Source organism: Oryza sativa, chromosome 3 (assembly GCF_034140825.1).
Source record: "Oryza sativa Japonica Group chromosome 3, ASM3414082v1".
Taxonomy (NCBI): Eukaryota; Viridiplantae; Streptophyta; class Magnoliopsida; order Poales; family Poaceae; genus Oryza; species Oryza sativa.
In genome coordinates, this window is record NC_089037.1 from 18,324,586 (window position 1) to 18,334,696 (window position 10,111).

Here is a 10,111-nt window from a genome sequence, read left to right on the forward strand (position 1 = left end):
TTCCATTATGAAGACATACTGGCTGCAGCTATTGAGTTTGTACAAACTCAGGGAAATGGCTTGCAATAACTTCTCTGTTCACCACTGAATTTTGCTACAAGCCTTCTTTCTTTAATGTACTGAAAGTTTTTGAATTTCTCTTCCCAATATAAGCTGGTAGTCTAAAATATCTCCATTTTAATCCTTCAACTGAGATGTGTAAAATATCCATTACTTCACTTTGTTGCCACTATTCTGTGTTAATGTTGAAAAGGATAGTTAATTTATCTTTATTTATCACTTGTCCAGAACATGCTTCGTATTTATCTAGTACTAGAATTTGGGTGTGCCATTTGGTGCGCTGGCTAAGTAACTCGTGCATATTGTTTAGGTTATTTGAAACCTACAAATCCAAATTTTTTTATGGATATTATTTTTAACCATACACTCAAAATGCCCCTTGACACAATATTTGAATTAAGGATTTTAATTCAAAATTTTATTTGTAATAACAAAAGGTACAATTTTAAATGTTTTACACCTGTTTTTTAAAACCAATGCATGTCTAGCTCTAGCATCCTAGCTACTTCCCTTCACTGCCTTCCCAAACATGACCAAATTAAGTATGTATGCAAGAATGGGAGCATTTTATAAAGGTTGAGCTTGAATTGAGCCATGGCATGGTTGGGTCATTGGAGTCATGCATGTCTGATGTACTGATATCAAGATCTCGATATGATACTTGAGTTCCACTCTATGCGATCTGGGGAGGGTGCTTGGAAGTGCGTGCGGAGGCGAGGTTGGTGAAGGATGGCAGAGGTGCAGTGAGAGCTAGTTAGCCGGCCCCGCTTAGGGGAGGGTGTGGTTCTGAGCTGCTAGGATGTCGTGATGACTGCAATTGGCGGGCCTGATCTGTGTGGAGAAACAAGGGGAAGCTGATTGCGCTAGGAAGTTCTCTTTGAACTCCGCGATCACCAGGTATGGAAGCTGCTAGGGGAAAAGGAAGAGCTTGAACTCAGCAGTCTAAGCCATGACTTCCGTCGCTTGAATCTAGAACCGAAGGAAATCGTGGTGGCGACCTTCTCCAGCTCACACAATCTTTGGATCTGCTTTCATCAATCCGGCGTTGTTAAACCGTCCATCCATTGTTTCTATGTTCTAGTGGTCCTCTTCGACACGAGGAGGAGGATCCAAATGATGAAAATGAGAAGGGGCACCACCGAGTCGCCCACACCGGTCATGACAGTGAGGAGCACCCATGTTTTAGTTGGTAGGTTGATTTTTCTAGATATTATGTGTTTTTTATCCTCTTTCCTGTTAGGTGTTGGTGAATTTTATCTCTTTTTTTCACCAATGTGTCGATAACCTGCACCTCTGCAAGTCTCGATAGTTCTTTGTTTTTATTTTCTGTTTTCTAGATTTTTTTTGACACATCCTTAACCATAGCAGCCATAGCTAGTAATTGAAAAGAACATAGCCATAATTTAATATCTTCTAGATATTTGGTATATGTAAACTTTCAGGTTAATATTCTTCGTATTTGAAGTTCAGTGTTAATAATATATAACATTTTATATGCAGTTAACATCAACTAAGTTTTTATTCTATTGTATCTACTTTTATTGTAGTTAGGATCAAGTTTGACATGTTTTGCCCTAGATACTGGGAACATGCAATCTTTATTGAGTATTCTTAATAGTACAAATTCTTTGTGAGTAACATATAATCTAGCAACTGCTAAGGGATGTATATTTGATCTAATGATTGCTCATAACATTGGTGGGTCCGTGGAGATGACCTGATATGCAAAATGATCAAGGAATGCTTTGATAGTATTAATCAATCAACTGAACAAATGAATCGTAAGTAACTTGCGTTATACTTTTCTGCTTCTACAATGCATTATTTGACTGCTGTGGCTGTTTAATTGTAACTTGATTTGTGCTCATATGTAGTTCATGCCCAATGTGCATATTTGTAGTTGCATTGTGCTAATTTACATATGTGATTTTGCTAGTACCTTCTCTGATCGTTATGTTAACTGCAATTAATGTTTCAATTCTATGTTTGTCGACCAATAAACAACAATATCTCAATGATCTTATTGCAAAGTACAGCTTGCCAAAATGAGTTTTCATCCTTGGATTCTCTTGATCAACATCATGCAGGAGCTTTAGCCACAGAGATTGCTCCTCATCAATCTTCTAATGAGCCTAGAGAAGTACCAACTGAAGTAGAGCATAATATGCTTTCTAATGTAGAAGCACCAGTTCTAGCCCAAGTTGTAGAAAATATCTTTCAAAATGAAGAAATAATAGCATCAACTGAAGAAACCACCACTACTTGACCTGCTGAGCAGGATAGGGGTACAACAGATTTAGGTCTTGATAGTTTCTGGCCGTGATTTTGCTAGCAATGTTAAAGAAATTGTGTGATGTCATAGCTAATCCATTGATCCGCTGAGGAAAGAACTGTTCTAGCCATGATTCTGGCAGTAATGTTAAAGAAATTATGTGGTGTGATAGCTAGTCCATCGGTCTATGTTGACGGTCGTTACCGACAAATTCCGACTGTCAATATAACTAAAATAATGGAGAACTAGCTATGCTTACAATGCATCTTTATTTCTAAATAATATATTTCCACTTGTACTTGGAGAATAACATGTTGCAGGAATTTATCAAATAAAATAAAGAGAAAAGTGAAGAAACCTCACTCCTAAGCAAGGAAATGGATAAGGAGGGCCCACATGTCAGGTGTAACCGTCCGGAAACCGCCTTAACTGTCAAAACCGACAATACGACCCACCTGTCAGCCACTATACCGAAGGGGAGGTCGGTTGGAGCCAACCCTGGTTCGACCGAACCAGGGGCAAATCGGCTCGCCCCCCCCTCCCCCCCTTACCATGGACGTCCAGGATGCGCTGTTGATGGCTGTTACGAGGGTAAAATGGACACTTTGCATGGAGTAACCGTCATACCGGGCCTATAAAAGGAGCTCACTTCACTTCCAAAACACACTCAAGCAAGCTAATTCCTCTTCATATTTTAGTATTAGTAGTATATTGCTAAGTGGAGTAGTATAGAATAGTGTTTAGAAGTCCTCAAAGTCTTCGGAAGAGTTTTCGGTATGGCTCTAGCCGCTCCTGTAATCTCTTCTGTAATACTTTCCGAATTAATGAAGTATTCTTCTTTATATATCTTCAGTACTTTACTTAGTTTGAGTACTAGTCTTACTTTATATCTGCTCTATGTTAATTGTGTGGGTAGCCTACCAGAGAGGTGTAATGGTGCGGATTTAATGTCTGAATTATCAATCACTCTATGTCGGGCATGCGGGTATAGAGTAGTATTTAATAATGTAAGCGTGGTGCTTAGATTATTAAGTATCATTAATTGGGCATATATACTACGAGACAGTAGAGGTGAGCCGCTAATGGTGACAGCTCAGTACGGATATTCCTCCATGTTAGTATATATAGGGGTGGGCATTCGGTCAGACCAAAAAATTCGGTCTCGGTCTTCGGTTTTTCGGTTAGTTCGGTCTTTGCAAACTTAGGACCGAATTTCATCCAAAAAAACTCAAGACCGGCAAATTCGGTCTCGGTCTTTTCGGTCTCGGTCTCGGTCTGACCGAAATTTTTGAGGATAAAGTTTGGAACGAAAAAATTTGACAGAGGCGTCGCCGGCGCGGTGAAGGGCGGAGGCGTCGACTGCGGCGCGGTGGAGGACGGCGTCGGCCGCTGCACGATGGAGGACGGCGGCGTCAGCCGCGGCGCGGTAGAGGACGGCGGTGGCGGCCGCGCGGTGGAGGACGGCGTCGGCCGCGGCGCGGTGGAGGACGGCGTCGTCGGCCGCGGCATGGTGGAGGACGGCGGCGGCGGCCGCGCGGTGGAGGCAGAGGCGGCGGCCGCGGCACGGTGTAGGGTGGAGGCGGGCCGCAGCGCGGTGGAGGGTGGAAGCGGCGGCCGCGCGGGAGAGGGCGGAGGCGACGGACGCGCGGTGGAGGGCGGAGCCGGCGGCGGCGACGCGGTGGAGGCTAGAGGAGGCGGCGGCACGGTGGGGGCGGAGCCGGCGGTGGGGGCTGGAGGAGGCGGCGCGGAGGGGTTAGAGGAGGAGGCGGCGCTGTGCGGCAGTGATGGTAGGGTTTGTTTTAGGGTTTCTTTTAGTGGGCTTATTGGGCTTCCTAGGCCTATTGGGCCAAAATTTCGGTCATTTCGGTTAATTCGGTTAACCGAGCCCAATAACCGAAATGACCGAAATAAATTCGATCTTCTGAGGGCTGAGACCGAACAGGTAACCGAATTTCTCGGTATTGGTCTTTTCGGTCTCGGTCTCGGTCTTTTCGGTTCGGTCTAAATATGCCCACCCCTAAGTATATATATTCCTAATCAAATTCTTGGGGAGGGTACTCCGTATTTAGCCCCGGTTGGACGGCAATGACAGGTTGTCGTAAGAAACTCAGCAACCCGGGGTGGTCTCTCGAAGTACCAGGAGGACACTGTTAGGGGGTATTGGCCACACGATTGTACATTAGCAGATGTAAGTTAGGATTTGAGTGTATACTAGAAGTATAGGAATTGAGTGCTTTCTATTTCTCTTCCACTTAGTTATAATTATTTTGTTATGAGGATTGAATAGCTTTGCTTCGTGTCACTCTACCCTTATATTATATTTAACCCCTATTTAGGCTCTAACAATTATAAGTAATATATGTATAAAGTGCATTAGTAAAGTTCACTCTTATTATCTTCCCTTGGGATTAAAAATACGATACATTCGAATACTTCCAAGTGAAATGCTACAATGGTATATATGTGCGCTTGCGGATTAATTCTATAACCATAAATAATAGGATCATTTCTGGCGCCATTGCTAGAATGCATATTTCTAGTAATGTCGTTGAGAAATACCACCAGTCTGACAAGAAAAAATAAACTTGTGTTACTGTTACACTATCATAAAAGGAAACTGATTAACAATTAAGAACAATTAAGCTCTTAGCGTTCCATGCATCCTATGCAACTATACAAGTAATGCTTATTTTTCAGTCACAAGGTGATCCACCATTTGGTTTTGTGTTTCTTGATTTTGTCTGTCTTTCTTGGCTCCTTGCTTCTAATCTGTGTCATTCATCCTTGCCGGGTGAATCCAGCCTATCACACTCAACCAACCCAACCCATCTGATTTGTTCCCATCCGACGATGCATGCGACCCATGCAACACTATGTAACAATTCACGCTGCATATTATTGATCCCTTTCAATGTTGCACGCATGTGAATCCTCCGGCTCCCACTAAATTCATTTGTTTGATTACCTCCCACTTTGCCAGAAATTGTTGGTTCCCTCATAATTTCATCCTGCACTCTGCAGAAACTCCTCCTAAATAGTCCTACCGATTACTGAACTGCCATTATATCCAGCTTCCGATTAGATTAAATGGCGATTTGGGCACTATAAAACATTGCAATCCTCTCTTCAAGTCCCTCCAACTCCACAATTCCTTGCACAAAGTTATGGTCATGAGATGCGATTTGGGCACTATAAACCACTGCAATCCTCTCTTCAAGTCCCTCCATTAACTCCATAATTCCTTGCACAAAGTGATGGTGTTAACAACAAAATTTGGCAAGCCCGAAGTCATCATCGGCCTAGAGTCAGTATCGGCTTCAGAGTCTTGGAATCGGCCGATGGGAGTCATCAAATCGCCTGCAGTTGTGTTCTTGGTGGAGTCAGATCAATTAAAGGAAATTTATCCAGAAGAGTCCGAGTTCAAGGAGGATGCGACATGGCAAGTTATCTATTAATTAGGAATAGTTTGTTAGTTTCCTTTTATCTTTAGGAAAGTGTGTTTAGTGTCCAACAAGGACTTTATGTTTTTCTTTTATCTTTAGAAAAGTTTATTTCTTGTCCGACAAGGACTATTATCTCCCCATGGGTATAAATATGTACACCTAGGGTCATTGTAAAATATCTCTCGATCAATCCAACTACTCTCGGTGTATCGCCCTCTATTCTGAGGTTTTACTTATCAACCGGCGGAATTTGTCACCTGACGCGGGGCTGCATCGGTTCAGTTCGATCTCCGGTGAAGGGGTAAGTCCTACGTTCTACCAGCCCTGGTGAATCTATCGGTTACGTTGGTGTTGTTTAAGGTTGCATCGCTTCGATCTCTTGGATCGCTCTGGTTTGGTTGATACATTTGCTTACCAAATATCTCAATTCTATCTCTAGTTGCATTGTGTTTAGAGACGCATCAGTTTAGTTGGGATTGTCTCGGTTAGGTCCGACCTTCTGCCTTAGCCGATATATCTCTACAATCACAATGCTGTTATAAATAGATTTGTTATATCCATCACATTAGATAGATCTATCAGCTCATCGAGTATTAGATTATCATATACAATCTCGTGCTGCAACGGTTAGGTTCGACCTACTATATTGTTGTTGATAATATAAGTCTTGTTAAGCCGATAGGTTCATGCTAATGTTTTCTTGGGGTGCTAGCCGATAAGTTATCTAGACGTTGCATCGGCTTATAAGGATAGCATATACATATAAGTTGGATTTAGCCGATGACAACAGAGGTTTCATTGGTCTATCTAATCTTGTGGATTTTATGACATCGGACCTCCAACTGATGTATGCTTTAACCTTCGGATCAGTGCTTATTCTATCATATCATTGCTAGCCAATTGGTTTCTACTGGATTATATTATTGTTATACTATACTATCATCAGCCGATTGCTTAAATCCTATCGCTATCGGCTGGTATCGGCATCGGCTATTGGCTGGAATTACCTCATCGGCTTGTTAGACGATCGGCTATTTGATCTACTATTTACATATCTTGTCAGTTGCAGGATCAAGACTAGCACGCCCGCATCTCACCAAACTTTGGACCTGCACTAGAGCTAAGCAGATCTCCCAGGCCAGTGTGTGTTTTTCGCATCAACAGATGGTCACGAGATGCCCGATCTTCCATCAAGTGAAGATAACTATCAATTTGGTGAAAACTTGACACACACGATTTGGCTTCCGATCAACACGATCTAAACCCTGAAATCGCAGCACCACGTCTCCGAAATCCCGATTGACCTCACTGAGAAGGATAATCCCTGTGTGTGAATCGAAGAACACAAGCAAGAAAAGGAAAGATAGTAACTCAATTGCATGAATGATTAATCAACAACTCGAAGTTGGGGTTATACAAACTAAACTAGGGTCGGTTTTTGCTTGTCCTTTTACTGCCTTGGCCGATTCATACCTTAAATCAAACCTAGGCAAAGCAAAAATCCATTTCCCAACCCTTCCCTTTAGAACATGAGCCGATAGCCAGTAGACCCTTTTTTCGCTCTTGAAATGGATGATCTTGTCAAAAGGCTTCTAGTTGATAAAGCCCTTGGCCTAGATGGTTTTAATGGTTGTTTTATAAAAAATTGCTGGCCAATTATAGCCTAATATTTTTACAGATTGGCTGCTCATTTCCACGCTAAGTTGGTAGAACTTCAGTGCATCAATTCTTCTTATATTACTCTTATGCCAAAGAAGGTTAACCCAGAACATGTTAATGATTTTAGGCCAATTTCTCTTATGAGTATCAGCCTAAAATTTTTGACTATGTTAATGGCTGATAGGCTTCAAGGAGTAATTAAGAAAATTGTGCATGAAAATCAATATGGTTTTATTAAAGGGAGGACAATTCAAGACAGCTTAGCGTGATCTTTTGAGTATACTAGATGATACTCCACGCGTTGCTACGGAAATTTGTGCATATTGAAAACGTAAAATAATTGATAGTGAGCAAATAATTAAAGAAATGATGATTTTCATCAAGAATGGAATTGATTATCAGGTTCCTTTCGCTCTTAAATATTTCCATCGATCTGCTTCTAAAATTTTAGTATAAGTACAATGGGACTGATCAAATACCAAGCATCTTTTGAAGTTGCAGTCTAGATCAACTGTAGATCAACAGATTGTATTCAACTGTAGCAAATCGTAAGTATCTAGTTAACTTCTTAGCAAAAGGTGATGTAATTCAATGATCGAACCCATTTGAAAATCCATTTTGCCACAAACAACAGGACTACACACCATCAGGTGAATTACCTAGCAAAGAGAAATTAGACCTTTTTGATAAACTAAAGAAATATGCAACCATTGATGCATGGAACTATGGAAGCAATAGGGAGGAGGATCCACACAACACAGATAGTTCATATGCGAATGCTTCATAAGATACTCAAGTACAGGAATACTACCTTTGTGAAGGGATGCATAATAAGATATAAAATAGAGAATATAAAAAGCTCCTTAATATAAGTTCTGAATTGGTTAACAATCACATACCTGTGCACTATTGCACTGTTCACTCTTCCTTTGTTCTCGATCAATTCAGTTGATATCATCGCGCCATTAGAATAAAAAGAACTGATGGTTAAAAAATGGGCAAAAATAGAGTAAGGACAACATAATTCTCATTAGTCACAAACAAATGAAGTAGGAAGATTAAGAACCAGGTATAATAATCTTCATTGCCATGAGGGAAAAGATGTGCTGGAGAATTGATTGAAAGAAAAAGGGGAGGCTGATCTTTCTTGATTCACCAAGGATGTAGAAGGTCGCTTCAAGCATTGACGAAAAATTAAACCTCCGTAGACTGTTTGTCATCTGTTTCTGCAAAAAAGCAGAAAATAGAAGTTGGGCCACCCACCGATCGATTAAAACAAAGAATGAGTAAGTTAAAAAAAATTAAAAATTCACTACCTGGATCGAGACGATAAAGGAACTTCTGTTGAAAGGCTAGCACATATTGACGTGATTTGACGATGAAGCTGCCGAAATTTCCAACAGATTCAGCAGTTGTTGAGGTGGGGAGCTGTCAATTTCAACCAAAGATCCAAAAAAAAAAAAGTCGATCGCAAACAGCCCAACTGCAAGGCTACCATTGAGGAAGCTCTAAACAGTTGTGGTGTTGATTAAAAAGCATGATAATCTTTCTCCAAAAAAAAAAAGCATGATGATGGGCTTGATTGCTGCTATTAAGGTGACCTAGCTTTTCAGTTCCTGTGCTTGCTTCGGCTTGTTTTTGTAGCATGCAAACACCGAGCATGTCAACAGTCAAGAACCTGGGAAGCCGCTTTAATTTTTCGGCTTTCCCAGTCCCGGCGGAGTGTGGAGCCATGAAGAGACTGAGAGGAAGCAGGGAGCGGAAACGACATAGGTGTTAGTGGGCGGTGGTCGTTTCGCTTCTCTCGGATGTGGATTCGGAACGGCGCAGGAGAAGGAGAGTCAGCCATCGCTAGGGGCAGAGTGGGTCGCAGGGGGGCAGGCGAGCGCAATGCGGCACGACGCCGCAGCGCTTGTCCCCACGGCGTCCAGCGAAATGCTGCACGGGAGGCGGATGGTGCGGTGGGGAGCGAGTGCGATGTAGGGAGGCAGGCGAGCGCGATGCAGCGCGGCGCCGCAGCGCCTGTCCCCACGGCGCGCAGTGAGAGGGATGCGGTGGGGGAGGCGGAGCGAGATGCGGGAGAGGAAGCCGATGCGGGCGCTCGTGCAAGAGAGGAGCGATGCGGTGGGGAGCAATCCGGTGGGGTGTGGAGCCGGCGGAGCGAGATGCGCGATGTGGTGGGGAGCGATGCAATGGGCCCGGCGGAGCGAGATGCGGGACGGTGCGGATGCAGGATGCGGTGTCGATTGAACGGTTATGGAAAAACTGATGACGTGGAAGCACTAGAAGCAGAAAATTCCAGGTAGTGGGGATGATAAAATTCCAGGTAGTGGGGATGATTTTGAAAGACCAAGAACAGCTATAGAGAGGGGGTGAATATAGCAATTCAAATCTTGCCCCCGAAAATACTCATCAAGCCGGATTTCTTAAAATCCTTACTAGAACCGCGGCTATTAGAGAAGCCGGATCTAGAAAAGGAGAAAGAAATTCCCAAAACTAGAAGAGAAAGAGAAAAGGAATTTCCCAAACTAGAAGAGAGGTGAGGAGGAGATAACAAAACTCATCATCGCAAAGTTCAAATTACAAGCAGAATTTAAATTGCGGAATTTAAATGAACAAGGCAAAAACGAAATCATTCAAATCATTTCATTCATAGGTGATGCAAAATAACCGCTCA

At 42.6% G+C, this 10,111-nt stretch overlaps 1 long non-coding RNA gene across 1 annotated transcript; it reads right to left on the bottom strand.

The window, feature by feature from the left end:
- Positions 1-4,899: 4,899 nt before the first annotated feature.
- On the bottom strand, positions 4,900-9,582 carry LOC107280471 (uncharacterized). The gene is made up of 4 exons (XR_010740111.1): positions 8,751-9,582; positions 8,501-8,660; positions 8,334-8,414; positions 4,900-5,689 (listed from the first exon to the last, which is right to left on the bottom strand). It is a non-coding gene; the product is annotated as an uncharacterized lncRNA (long non-coding RNA).
- Between the last annotated feature and the right edge of the window lie 529 nt (positions 9,583-10,111).